Raw genomic sequence first — 13,799 nt, forward strand, 5'->3', positions numbered from 1 at the left:
CAATTGGTGATTCTTGAGGCACTAGGTGGTACACCGAGCAAGCGTCGTTGGCTTGTTACTCTTGGAGGTTGCCGCCTCCTAGACGGCTCGGGTGATTGTCTCCGTCGAGCTCTCCAAGAAGATTGTGGAGAAGCCGCGGTGTTGATTGTGAGGGGTTCGCGCCTACCTCGCCGGAGCGGCAAAGGTGACATTAGTGGAATCGAGGTATTGAGTGATTTCTTGTCCACTTGGCTCAAAGATCAAGTTGTGTCTTGATAGAGGAGCAAGTGAGAGCTTGAAGTCCACCTCAACGTGGATTAGGGGTGATCGGCAAATCACCGATACCACGGGATAAATTTCGGTGTCTATTCCTTCTAGCATTACTTATTGCCTTGCAATTGATTAGTGCTTTGCTTATTGTTCTTCAAGTATTCAATCTCCGTAGTTGTCTTTCATACATTGTTTACTTATTAACACTAGTAAATTTATTCCTCTTGTTGTATTGATTAAATTTACTTAGTATCATTGTTTTTAGTCAAAACCGTCTATTCACCCCCCCTCTAGCCGGTGTCCTAGATCCTACAAGTGGTATCAGAGCCGAGGACTCCATTGTTTGTGGATCTAATCATCCCGGAGTGGGACAAAATGGCTAGTAACAACAATGTGCACATTGGGAAGCCACCGCACTTTGATGGGAACAATTATGATTATTGGAAAATAAGAATGTCAATGCATCTTAGAGCAATGGGTGGAAAAATTTGGCCAATTGTTAGAGATGGATTTGTTGTATTGAAGGAAGATGAACCATCCGTTAGTGATAATGAGAATATCCTCACAAATGATCAAGCCATGAATGTCTTTTATGATGCTCTTGATATAAATGAGTTCAATCGTATCAAGAATCTCACAACCGCTCATGAGATTTGGGTAAAACTAATGGAAATTCATGAAGGAACTACAATTGTGAAGAGTGCCAAACTATATGTGTGCAAAGGGAAGTTTGAGCAATTTATTATGAAAGAAGATGAGAGTGTATCCGATATGTTCAATCGGTTGAATGAGATAGTAAATGAACTCAAAGGACTTGGTTTTAATGTACCGGATGTGGATTTCACACACAAGTTCCTTAGATCACTTCCGGAGAAATATGAGACTATTGTGACAATGCTAGTAAGGAGTGATCTATCTACAACCTCTCCAACCGAAGTATTGGGAGAAATTCTCACTCAAGATATATTTAAGAAGTCACAAACCGATGCTTTAAGTTTGGCAAAGAAGGTGAAAAATGAATCTATTGCTCTCAAAGCCAAGGCCTCAAAGGCAATTGAAAAGGAAGATAGCAATGATGAAGAAAATGAAAGTGAGAGTGATGGTGACATGGCTTTATTTGTAAGGAAATTCAATAAATTCATGAAGATGAAAAGAGGTCAACCTAGAAGAGGTCAAACATCTAGAAGAAATGCTTTCAATGATAGAAAATGTTTTGAGTGTGGGGAACCCGGTCACATTGCCATGAATTGTCCAAGCAAGAAGAAGAAGGGCAAAGATGAAAGTGACAAGAAGAAAAAGAAATACTATAACAAGAAGAAAGATGGCAAAGCCTACTTAGTTGAATGGGACTCGGATGATAGCTCGGATGATGATGATGATGACACCTCATCCAAGCTTAATGCCGGAATTGCCATCAAGGAAGCTCCCTCACTCTTCTCATCCCCCCATTGCCTCATGGCAAAGGGAGATGCTAAGGTAAACTACAAGGCGGGAGGGAATCATTGGGTGTTGGATAGTGGATGTACTCAACACATGACCGGGGATATGAAGATGTTTACCCAAATGAGTGAGGAAGATTGCTCAAATTATGATAGTATCACATTTGGAGATAATCGTAAAGGAAAGGTTAAAGGTTTGGGTAAAATTGCTATCTCAAATGATCATTCTATATCAAATGTGCTATTGGTTGAGTCATTGAATTTTAATTTACTTTCCGTAGCTCAATTATGTGATTTAGGATTTTGTTGCAATTTCACGGTTGAAGATGTTATTATCTCTAGTGTTGATGGTAGCAATCTTAAATTTAAAGGTTTTAGACATGAAAATCTTTATCTTGTTGATTTCTCATCTAATGAGGCAAAGCTCACAACTTGCTTATTTTCAAAAGCTTCACTAGGTTGGTTATGGCATAGAAGACTTGGTCATGTTGGGATGAAGCAACTCAATCGGCTAACCAAGCATGACTTAGTTCGAGGCTTAAAAGATGTGAAGTTTGAAAAGAACAAATTGTGTAGCTCTTGTCAAGCCAGTAAGCAAGTGGCAAACACTCATCCAAATAAAAGTCAAATGTCCACTCATCGACCTTTGGAATTACTTCACATGGATTTATTTGGGCCCACATCTTTTGTAAGTATTGGTGGTAATTCTTATTGTCTTGTGATTGTGGATGACTATTCAAGATTTACTTGGGTTTATTTTCTACGAGACAAATCCAATGTGTTTGAAACATTCAAGTCATTTGCTATATTGGCTCAAAATCAATTTGACTTTGACATCAAAAAGGTTAGAAGTGATAATGGGTCGGAATTCAAAAATGCAAGAATTGATCAATATTGTGATGACAAGGGTATCAAACATGAATTCTCTTCCAAATATACCCCGGAACAAAACGGTATTGTTGAAAGAAAGAATAGAACTCTTATTGATATGGCAAGGTCTATGTTAGCGGAATATAATATATCGGATTCTTATTGGGCCGAGGCAATAAATACCGCTTGTCATTCATCAAATAGACTATATTGTCACAAGCTCTTGAAGAAAACTCCATATGAATTGCTCATTGGTAGAAAGCCAAATATCTCATATTTTAGGGTATTTGGTTGCAAATGTTATATTTTGAGAAAGGGAAGCCGGCTTTCTAAATTTGAGAAGAAATGTGATGAGGGCTTTCTTCTTGGATATTCATCAAATAGTAAGGCTTATAGAGTCTTCAACAAAACTCATGGTATTATTGAGGAAGCATATGATGTTGAATTCGATGAAACAAATGGGTCTCAAGATGAGAGTGATAATCTCGATGATGTTGGGGGAACTCAATTGATAAATGCAATGAAAACAATGGCCATTGGTGAAATAAAACCAAAGGAAGATGATGATGAAGATAGTGTGGTTGTCATTCCTTCATCCTCAACTATAAATGAGGAAGATCACCGAAGCCAACAACTCAATGAAACCATGGATACTCATGATCAAGGTACTTCAAGACCTTCGGTTCCTCCTAATGCTTCAACAAGCAATTATCAAACGGTATCAAGAATTCATCATTCCATTGTGAAGGATCACCCGGTTGATCAAATTGTGGGTGATATTAGTAAGGGTGTTCAAACTCGCTCTCGCATAGCTTCATTTTGTGAACATTTCTCTTTTGTATCTTGTATGGAACCTAACCGTGTAGATGAAGCTCTACTTGATGTTGATTGGGTGAATGCAATGCATGAAGAATTAAATAACTTTGCTCGAAATGAAGTTTGGGAGCTTGTTGAGAGACTAAAGAACCAAAATGTTATTGGTACAAAATGGGTGTTTCGCAATAAGCACAATGAAGATGGTGTGGTAGTAAGAAACAAGGCAAGATTAGTTGCACAAGGATATACTCAAATTGAAGGATTGGATTTTGGGGAGACTTTTGCTCCCGTAGCAAGATTAGAAGCAATCCGGATTCTACTTGCTTATGCTTGTGCACACAATATCAAGCTCTACCAAATGGATGTAAAGAGTGCCTTCCTAAATGGTAAGATTAGTGAACTAGTGTATGTTGAACAACCTCCCGGTTTTGAGGACCCCAAGAGACCTAACCATGTGTTCAAGCTTTCTAAAGCTCTCTATGGGCTTAAGCAAGCTCCACGCGCTTGGTATGAAAGGCTTAGGGATTTCTTGCTTTCCAAAGACTTCAAAATTGGGAAGGTTGACACTACTCTATTCACTAAAAGAATTGGCAAAGATTTATTTGTTTGTCAAATCTACGTTGATGACATTATTTTTGGATCTACTAATGAATTATTTTGTGAGGAGTTCGGAAAAATGATGTCAAAAGAATTTGAAATGTCTATGATAGGAGAATTGAGCTTCTTTCTTGGCCTTCAAATCAAACAATTGAAAGATGGAATTTTTATAAGTCAATCAAAATATTTGAAGGACATGCTCAAGAAGTTTGGTTTAGAAAATGCTAAGCCTATCAAGACTCCAATGGCAACAAATGGTCATCTAGACTTAGATGAAGGAGGTACTATAGTTGATCAAAAACTTTATCGTTCAATAATTGGTAGTTTACTTTATATTACCGCATCTAGGCCCGATGTTATGTTTAGTGTATGCATGTGTGCTCGATTTCAAGCTTCTCCTAGAGAGATTCACTTGAAGGCCGCTAAAAGAATTCTAAGATATTTGAAGTATACTCCCAATATTGGTCTATGGTATCCCAAAGGTGCTCAATTTGAATTAATTGGATATTCGGATTCGGACTATGCGGGGTGCAAAGTTGATAGAAAAAGCACCTCCGGTTGTTGTCAATTTCTTGGTAGATCTCTTGTTTCATGGTCTTCTAAGAAACAAAATTCGGTTGCTCTATCTACCGCCGAGGCGGAATATATATCGGCCGGAAATTGTTGTGCTCAACTTTTATGGATGAAACAAACCCTATTGGACTATGGAATTATTTTCAAGAATGTGCCTCTCATGTGTGATAATGAGAGTGCGGTAAAATTAGCTACCAATCCGGTCCAACACTCAAGAACCAAGCATATTGATATACGGCATCACTTTTTAAGGGATCATGTTGGCAAGGGAGACATCTCTATTTATTCCATTGGCACCGATGATCAATTAGCAGACATTTTTACAAAACCTTTGGATGAAACAAGATTTTGTTCTCTAAGAAGTGAAATGAATGTGATCGATATCTCAAATGTGGCTTGAAGTTGATCACACATGTGTCATCTTGCATCTCGGGTCTAAGTATGTTCTTTATGCTATTTATTTGGTATTATTTGTGCATTTTTCATTTCTAATTGCTCTAGATAGTTTAATTCAAAAATTTTGCATTACTCAATTACATCATATGTCTATGCATGCATACCAACTCTTGGATTGGTCAAAATGTCCATATATGAGCACCAATTCGGATTTGGAATTCAAAATCAGAAAGTGGACAGAAACTGGAAAATGAGTATCAGGCCGCGGACCGTCCGCCCATGGACCGCGGACCGTCCGCGGAATCAGGAAATGGACAGTCCGAGCAGCCTCGCAGACCGTCTGAGATCATCAGGGCGCGGACCGTCCGCCGCCCCATCGCGGACCGTCCGCGACAGGGCAGAAAAAGGGGCAGTGCCCGCAGACTTGCCAGTTGTGCTCACTCGCTCTATCTCTCTTGCTCTCCACTCGCCATATACTCTCTTGTGTCGAGTGTGCGCGGACCGTGAAGTGCAGTTGCGTGCGGACAGTCCGACAGCTTGCAGCAACATTCCCTCAACATGTCTTCATCACGGTATCTTCAAATCTTGTGGATTTAATCAAATTTCATCAACTTTGAGATTATTTGGGTTTCTTCTCTGATCTGAAATTGAGCAGTGGGTTTCAAAATCTGATTGGTGGGATTGATAGTTCTCCTCAATATCAATGCTATGCAAAATTTTGAACTTGTTTTGCTGGGTATTATCTGCAAAAACATCAAATTGAACTCTTGTGGCGGCTAGGGTTCTTGGAGTCGCCCCTGGTCGGTCGCGGACCGTCCGCCCGGTGGACGCGGACCGTCCGGGCCTCTGGCGCGGACAGTCCGGCCCCCTAGCGCGGACCGTCCGGACCCTGGCAGAGCATTACCATTCCATTCCTTTTTATAAGTGGTGATTGGTATCAATTATTTATCTATGGATGTCTGTCACCTTGTTGCAGTGGTTTTGGTGGTCTCCGCAAGAAACTTGCAGGTCGCTTTAAATCCAAGCGCCCTCGTGGCAATGATGATGACTATACACCGACCACTGATTCAGAGGCCCAATCCTCAGCTGGGGGCACTGAATCCATGGATGCTGAAGATTTTCTTCATGTTCACCCTGATTATCCCATTGATATCCAAGGATGGACTTACCCCAAGCGGAGATTTTCTATGGCTGAGTACTGCTCTAGACGGACTGTGAACCAGTATGCTCTGCCATCTGATACAAATATCCAGTTTTTCCACACTCAGCTGCAGTTTGATGTCTTTTGGGGGACCCTGGTGGATACCAATTTTCATAAGCATCAGGTGATTGATTGGTCCTTCTTGCTCAGTCAATCAGTCATGGAGGGTCTCATCCCCAAATTTGAAACATGTGGATTATATCAGTTTATGGGGCAGCGCACCGATTTCAATGAAATGGCAGTTAAGCAATTCTTGGCTACCTCAGAGATTGATATTGCAGAAGAATCTATCACCTGGATGACTGGCTTCAAGCGGTATTCTGCTTCTTTTGCTGACTTTGCCGCTGCCAACAGTCTGGACTATGGCACCATTTCTGCTGGGGTGGATCTTTATACTGAAGATAATTTTGAGGATTTTGTGCAGTTTTATGAGCCAGCCAGGCTCGGTATACCCAGGAGGTTTGGAGAAACAGCAGGACTCAGACATCATCCTGCTGTCATCAACAAGATTGCCAGAGTCACCATTCTTCCCAAGAGTGGTGATAAGAGTAAAATTCGAGATAAGTTCTGGAACATAATCCAGCACATCATGAATGGTGAAGTCATGAACATTGTTCTTTTCATGATGAGGCAGCTTAATGATTTAAAGATGGACAAGAATCAAAACTTGGCATATGCTCCCTACATTATGGCTCTCATCAAATCCAAGACAAGATTTGAGGGCCCATGTGAGATTGTTCACACTCCATTCAGGCCTTTTAAGAATGAGATAGGGTTTCTCACCAGGCCACTCACTCCATTCCCAGATGATGAGGAAGACCCTGGCTATGAGGGTGGAGCAGCTCCTAATGTTGAGGAACAGCAGATGCCTCCTCCTCCCCCTCCTCCTCAGCCTCAGCACTATTGGGAGCCTGCTCCAGGATATTTTGATCCTTATTTTCACAATATGCAGCAAGGGCTGGAGACTCATATTGATACTCGCTTTGAGGGGTTGATGTCACATGTGGATCACCGCCTCGATGACATGCAGTCTCGCTTTGACAGCAACTGGGATGCGCTCAACTCTGAATTTTCTGACTTTCGTGATCAAATTCACACTAATGTCACTGATCCCATCATGTCAAGGCTGAATAATATGCAACAAAGTTTTCAAGATAACATGGGTGCTCTCTCCAGTCAGTTTGATAATCTTTCTACAACTGACAACATGCATGATATAAGTCAGAGGTAGCAGCAGCTCCAGCAGGACTTTGGCCAGTTCTCCTCCCTGTTTGACACCTTCAGCACTCATTATTACAACATGCATCCTCCACCGAGTGATCAGTGAGGCCTCTCCTTTGTGGCAATTGATGCCAAAGGGGGAGAGAAGTGATGAGAAGTTGTCAGGCGTCTCCTTCAGGGGGAGTTGGTGGTTCTATGTGGACATTAAGAACATTAAGACCATGCATATGCATTTTACCTTTTCATGCCGCTTTAGTTTATGTCTTATGCATTCGGAACTTGGTTTGATCCATTAACTCTATGTCGTATGTCTGTTGACTATTATCTGTAATATTCTGTGGGATGAACTATGTTTTAGTTCAAATTACTCTGTGTGTGGTTAATCGAGATGTGATTATAATTGCTGCGCTCACTCTACGGATCATCTCTTGTATGCCTCGATAACCATGATTGTAGGAAAGTCTCCATCAAGCTCCAATATATTATGTGTGTTATATCTTCAACTTCAAATAATCCTGCACACACTTAGGGGGAGCCTTTCTTGCATACTGAGTTTTTATTGGGATTTATCTATCTCTTGGACAGAACTTCAAATCAAGATAAGTCCTATGAAACTCATCTCCAAGATCTATCTTATACCTTAGGTATGAGAGAGATTTGGAGAAACTAAACTTCTCTTTAATATACTATGTGGTGTTGTCATCAATTACCAAAAAGGGGGAGATTGTGAATCATCTAGGCCCCTTTGGTAATGTTTTGGTAATTAATGACAACTACTTGTGGACTAACGATTCTTGGAGAAATAAGAATGCAGGGTTGGACCACATAGAACAGGAAATGTTGAAGAGTCATACGCATTGGTTGTGGATCAGATGAAGGCCAAGGTATAATATAGGTTTTACTTTTGCCGGTCTTGAGGTGTTTAGAGAAGATACCTGACCGGATTAGTAGGCTAGATAGCCGTACTATTAAGAGGGGTCAATGACTTAGATCTGTGTAAAACTTAGTGCCTCATAGAGCATCAAGTAGTTGCATTTGCATAAGGGCTAACAGCGCTTCTCATTTCGTGAGTTAAAAGTTCATTCAAAAGCATGTTTGAAATTTGAGAAGTCTTGGTCGCGCGGACTGTCCGGCCCTTGGGGGCGGACCATCCGCGATCCTCCAGAGGGTCCGGGGTTTGACCATTTGTGTTGACTCTGTGTTCTATTGCACTGCGGACCGTCTGGGCCTTAGGGCCGGACCGTCCGCAGTCCTGACCAGAGGAAGGTGGCTTCGGGTCAGTCCCTGAATTATAGGCGGACGGTCCGCCTGTGAGGCGCGGACGGTCCGCATGTGTCTAACTCGTTTTTGGACAGGGACTGTGTGTTTTTATAGATTTGTACTACGGACGGTCCGGGGGACCAGTCCGGACAGTACTGTCTCAGGTCGCGGACGGTCCGGGATTTATAGCCGGACGGTCCGCGTGTGTTAACTCCGTTTGATCCGAGGCTCGGGTGTTTGAAATTGCCAGGTCGCGGACGGTCCGGCCCTGAAGGGCGGACTGTCCGGACCCACCTTTTGAGTCTGCTCTGACATGTTTCAACGGTCATTATAGCCGTTATGGTGTACGGCGGACCGTCCGGCCCTAGGGCGCGGACGGTCCGCGTGTGCGCAGAACTGCCCCCTTTTGCACATAACGGTTGGTTTTAGATGGGGGACTATAAATAGAAGGGTAGCTCGTGTGTGAGATCTCTCTTGGCCATTCCTTGCACACATTGAGCTCATTTGTGATCCTCCAACTCACTCTCTCACACTCTTTGCTTGAGATTGCATTCTAGTGAGAGATTGAGGGTTCCTAGTGCATTTGCATCAATTGGTGATTCTTGAGGCACTAGGTGGTACACCGAGCAAGCGTCGTTGGCTTGTTACTCTTGGAGGTTGCCGCCTCCTAGACGGCTCGGGTGATTGTCTCCGTCGAGCTCTCCAAGAAGATTGTGGAGAAGCCGCGGTGTTGATTGTGAGGGGTTCGCGCCTACCTCGCCGGAGCGGCAAAGGTGACATTAGTGGAATCGAGGTATTGAGTGATTTCTTGTCCACTTGGCTCAAAGATCAAGTTGTGTCTTGATAGAGGAGCAAGTGAGAGCTTGAAGTCCACCTCAACGTGGATTAGGGGTGATCGGCAAATCACCGATACCACGGGATAAATTTCGGTGTCTATTCCTTCTAGCATTACTTATTGCCTTGCAATTGATTAGTGCTTTGCTTATTGTTCTTCAAGTATTCAATCTCCGTAGTTGTCTTTCATACATTGTTTACTTATTAACACTAGTAAATTTATTCCTCTTGTTGTATTGATTAAATTTACTTAGTATCATTGTTTTTAGTCAAAACCGTCTATTCACCCCCCCTCTAGTCGGTGTCCTAGATCCTACAACGACCCAGATTCCTCTTCTCGAATCGGTATACATAGGATTTAGTCGCAACTACTCATACCCCATCTAACGATCCCGAGCTCGTCGTCTACCCTTGGATTGATCACAGCGGCGCAAGTCCTCCGCACGGTGGAGCTCGCCGACGAACGGCGCGCCAGACGCCGGGAAGGCCAAACTCAAGGACGTCAGGATCTACATGTTGAAGGGAACGCGGTGAATAAAGTGGTCACAGACTCACCGGCGCACCACCACGACAGAAAAGGCGGTCCACGGCGCGGGGCGGAGGCGTGGCGACGACAAGAAATTCTGGGTCCCTGGTCCAACCCCTGGGCTTGATTCTTCGCCCACGAAATCCACATACGAAGCCGAACGCTCCCGACCTGGCTCCGATTGCTAATCGGTGGCGTAGGCATGGGTCACCGACGGCGTCGACAAACCTTTTCTTCGGGCAAGGAGAGCGGTGGCGGTGTCCTTGATGGTTAGGTGCGAGCTAATAGGCTTGGCCAAGGAGGTACCTCCGCACCATATAGGCATGAACACAGGAGGTGGGGCCCACTGGAGCCGGGGTTCCCGGCGCGACGGTTATGGCTGCCACCATGCGCGCGGCGCGGAAGTAGTGGGGCTGACCCCCCCAGGCCCACACGGCAGAAGCCAGTGGAGCACTTAGTGGATGTGCGACTAGCGACGTGGCCCCACGGTCAGGGACGGGCGCAACCACAGACACGCACAGAAGCTGACTTGGCGGGTCCACCTGTAGGCGTCGCAGTGTGAGTAAGGCGCATGAGCCACGCTGGTTCTTTCCTAGGTCGGTAGAAGTAGAAATGGGCCCACGAGGATGTTTATTCTTTTTTTCCTTCTTTTCTTTTTCTATTTTTTATTTCAAATTTGAATTCAACTTTGATTGTGGGTTTCACACTTTAGCCAGTTGCACAAATTCAAATCCCAGTATAAGTAGTATATATATTTATTTTTATTTATATAGTATTTTCTTTCTCCTCTTTTCTTTGTTATTTCCCATTTCTAGATTTTCAAATTAAGTATTAATCTCCAATTTGGACATTAATTTATTTTTGCCTCTATGGTCAATATTATCATTAAATGCACAACCAAATAACTTCAACATGATGCACAAGTTGTTCATGTCTCATTTGTTAATTATTCACTTTTAGGTGTGGATGTTCACATATGCTAATAAATAAAAGTCACACAAGTATGGATATCCACTCTATTCTCATAATTTATAATTTGGGTATTACATTCTGGTAGCCATTCAATATCACATAGCTAATAGAACACATATGTTTTGTTATATTCTATACTCAACCATATTATATATTGTTATTGAAAAATAGAGAGAGAAATAAAACTAGACCATGTCAGGCCTATCCTGCCATGCCGCACCTAAGATCTAGACATGTCATGGTGATTAGGTCGGGTCGGTACAGTACAACAGGCTAGGCTAAACCGTGCCGGCCCACAGACCGCCCAGCGACCTAGCCTATTTGGAAATGTATGCTCGTACACCAGCGATACGCCCGCGCAGACATGCATCGACACAATCAAAACGATGGGCCATGCAGGCGGACCTATCTGATGTGAACGCAACAGAGTTGCCAAATCATCGATCGTTTATGCATCTCCGCTCCTGTACACCTCTGTCTGCTTGCCTCCCCACTTTCTCGTAGTCATTGGTTTCATATTCAATATCACCTAGCTAACAGAACACATATATTTTGTTATATTCTATACTCAACCATATTCTAGACATTGTTATTGAAAATAGAGAGAGAGAAATAAAACTAGGATGTATCGGGCCTAGCCCCCATGCCACAACTAAGATCCAGGCACGTCACGGTGATTGGGTCGGGCCGGTACAGGCCTGGTGTAGAACGGGCCAGGCTAAACCGTGTCGGTCCAAAGACCATCCAGCAAATCTAACCTATTTGGACATGTATACTTGTACACCAGTGATGTACCCGCGTAGCCATGCATCGACACAAGCAAAACGATGAGACATGCAGGTGGGCTACCAGATGTCAGCGCAACAGAGTTGTAAGATCATCGATTAAGGTAGATGATCCTCGTAAGCCATAAGCCACTCAGGACTAGGGATGGCAATGGGTCGGGTTCGGATCGGGTATGGTAAATATCCGCCCGCGACAATACCCGCGGGTATTACTCATACCCGCCCGCGACTATACCCGCGGGTAGGATTACCCATAGCCGTACCCATCGGGTATCGGGCGAGTATCAGATACCCGCGGGTATAATCACAAAACAATATATGAGTACTATTACAGAAGGTTGACAAAACAATATATGAGTACATAGCGTTTACACTTGAACCAAACAATATATGAGTACTGTTACAAAACAATAAATGAGCATTGTTACCAAACTTCAAAGTATTCAAATATTCAATTCAACAAAACAGCAAAGGTCTCTTAACAAAACATCAAGGTCACTTAACAAAACAACTCCTTGCAAGGATAACAAAACAGCAAAGGTCTTGGTCTCTTGGACATGATCACAGATTCACATGAACTTGGACTATTAGGCAGCAAAAAACAAAAACAGCTAGGATATTTTAGTCTTCATCTCTTTGGACAGCATCACAACAAGGATTTTTTTTGGACAACAACACATGATTTTATTTGGACAACAACAACACATTTCTTGGTCTTGGTCTGCATTGTACACATGTCTTGGACAAGAACACCAGTGCGCCAGCAGTGCTGCTGCTGCTTGCAGCTTGCTGCATAGTGCACAACCAAGACAAAATAATTATTTAGTTAATCAAAGCAAAGAAAATGCTTCAAAAATATAAGTATTTACCTTTCTTGAACATCAAGTCATCAACCTATGGAGCATTCAACATATCAACAATTTGGTTCATCCTAACAAATAGTGAAATGTACAAGTAAATATAAGTATTCGGTCAATGAAAGCAAAGAAAATAAATGTTAACAAAACCACTATTACCATTTGTTCCTCTTCATCCTCCAAACAAGTTGTTAGTGCATTTATAAAACAAGATTGATCACCTAACATGTCTGCACGAGACCAAGCTTGCATACACATCAAGCCTTCAACTGTTTTTTGGAGCAAGTCTACTTCGATGTGGGCTAATTACCCTCCCTCCAGTACTAAAAACAGATTCTGATGCCACTGTTGTAACTGGAATTGCCATGGTATCCCGAGCAATTTTTCTAAGAGTTGGGTATTTAATTCCCGCGTGTTGCCACCAAGAAATAATGTCAAGCTCTTGGGTTCTTGGAAGTGTTGGCTCTTCCAAATACAAATCTAACTCAGTGCGCATATAGGTTGAAGATGTTTCCGGTTCCTCTGGCATGAACTTATCAAATATGCCAAGCATAAGGTCATCACCTTCATTAACGGCAACATTCTTAGTACCTACACCATCAGTTGTTGCCACACCCTCCTTTGGATCTTGGTACTCCAAGACAAGCTCATACAACAAACTCCGAACCCTAGACAACTCACTACTTGTGATTGGACTCTCTTCCCCATAAATGGTGGTAAAGAAAGCTTTCATGAATTTCAATTTAATCCTAGGATCCAAAATTGTAGCTAATTCCATGTAATACTCAAATGGTAGACAATAAAAGTACGAGATAGATCTTATATGTATTGCCTACCAAGCATGAGAAATTTGAAGAATCATAATTAAAGGGAATGAGTAACTAATGAAGCAATTAATCTATGCCTCATTTTGGAGATTGTATTTGTGCATTAAAACTCAAACAAATAAGTAAAACAAGCATAACTTTAAAAAAATCAAATCTAGTTAGAGGATTAAAATATAGGGGCAAAGGGGTGAAAATAATGGGAAGAAAAAAATAAATAAATAAGGCAAACAGTATGAACTATATTCACATTTAGAATTCTATTAAATTTTCGCAAGACTTAGAAATTCAAAACCATAATTTGAATTTAGATTGAATCTTTGATTTGGGGATAAAACAGGAATTTTTTAAAAAAGAAAAAGGAATAAGATGTTTGTTG

Source organism: Zea mays, chromosome 8, assembly GCF_902167145.1.
Source record: "Zea mays cultivar B73 chromosome 8, Zm-B73-REFERENCE-NAM-5.0, whole genome shotgun sequence".
NCBI lineage: Eukaryota > Viridiplantae > Streptophyta > Magnoliopsida > Poales > Poaceae > Zea > Zea mays.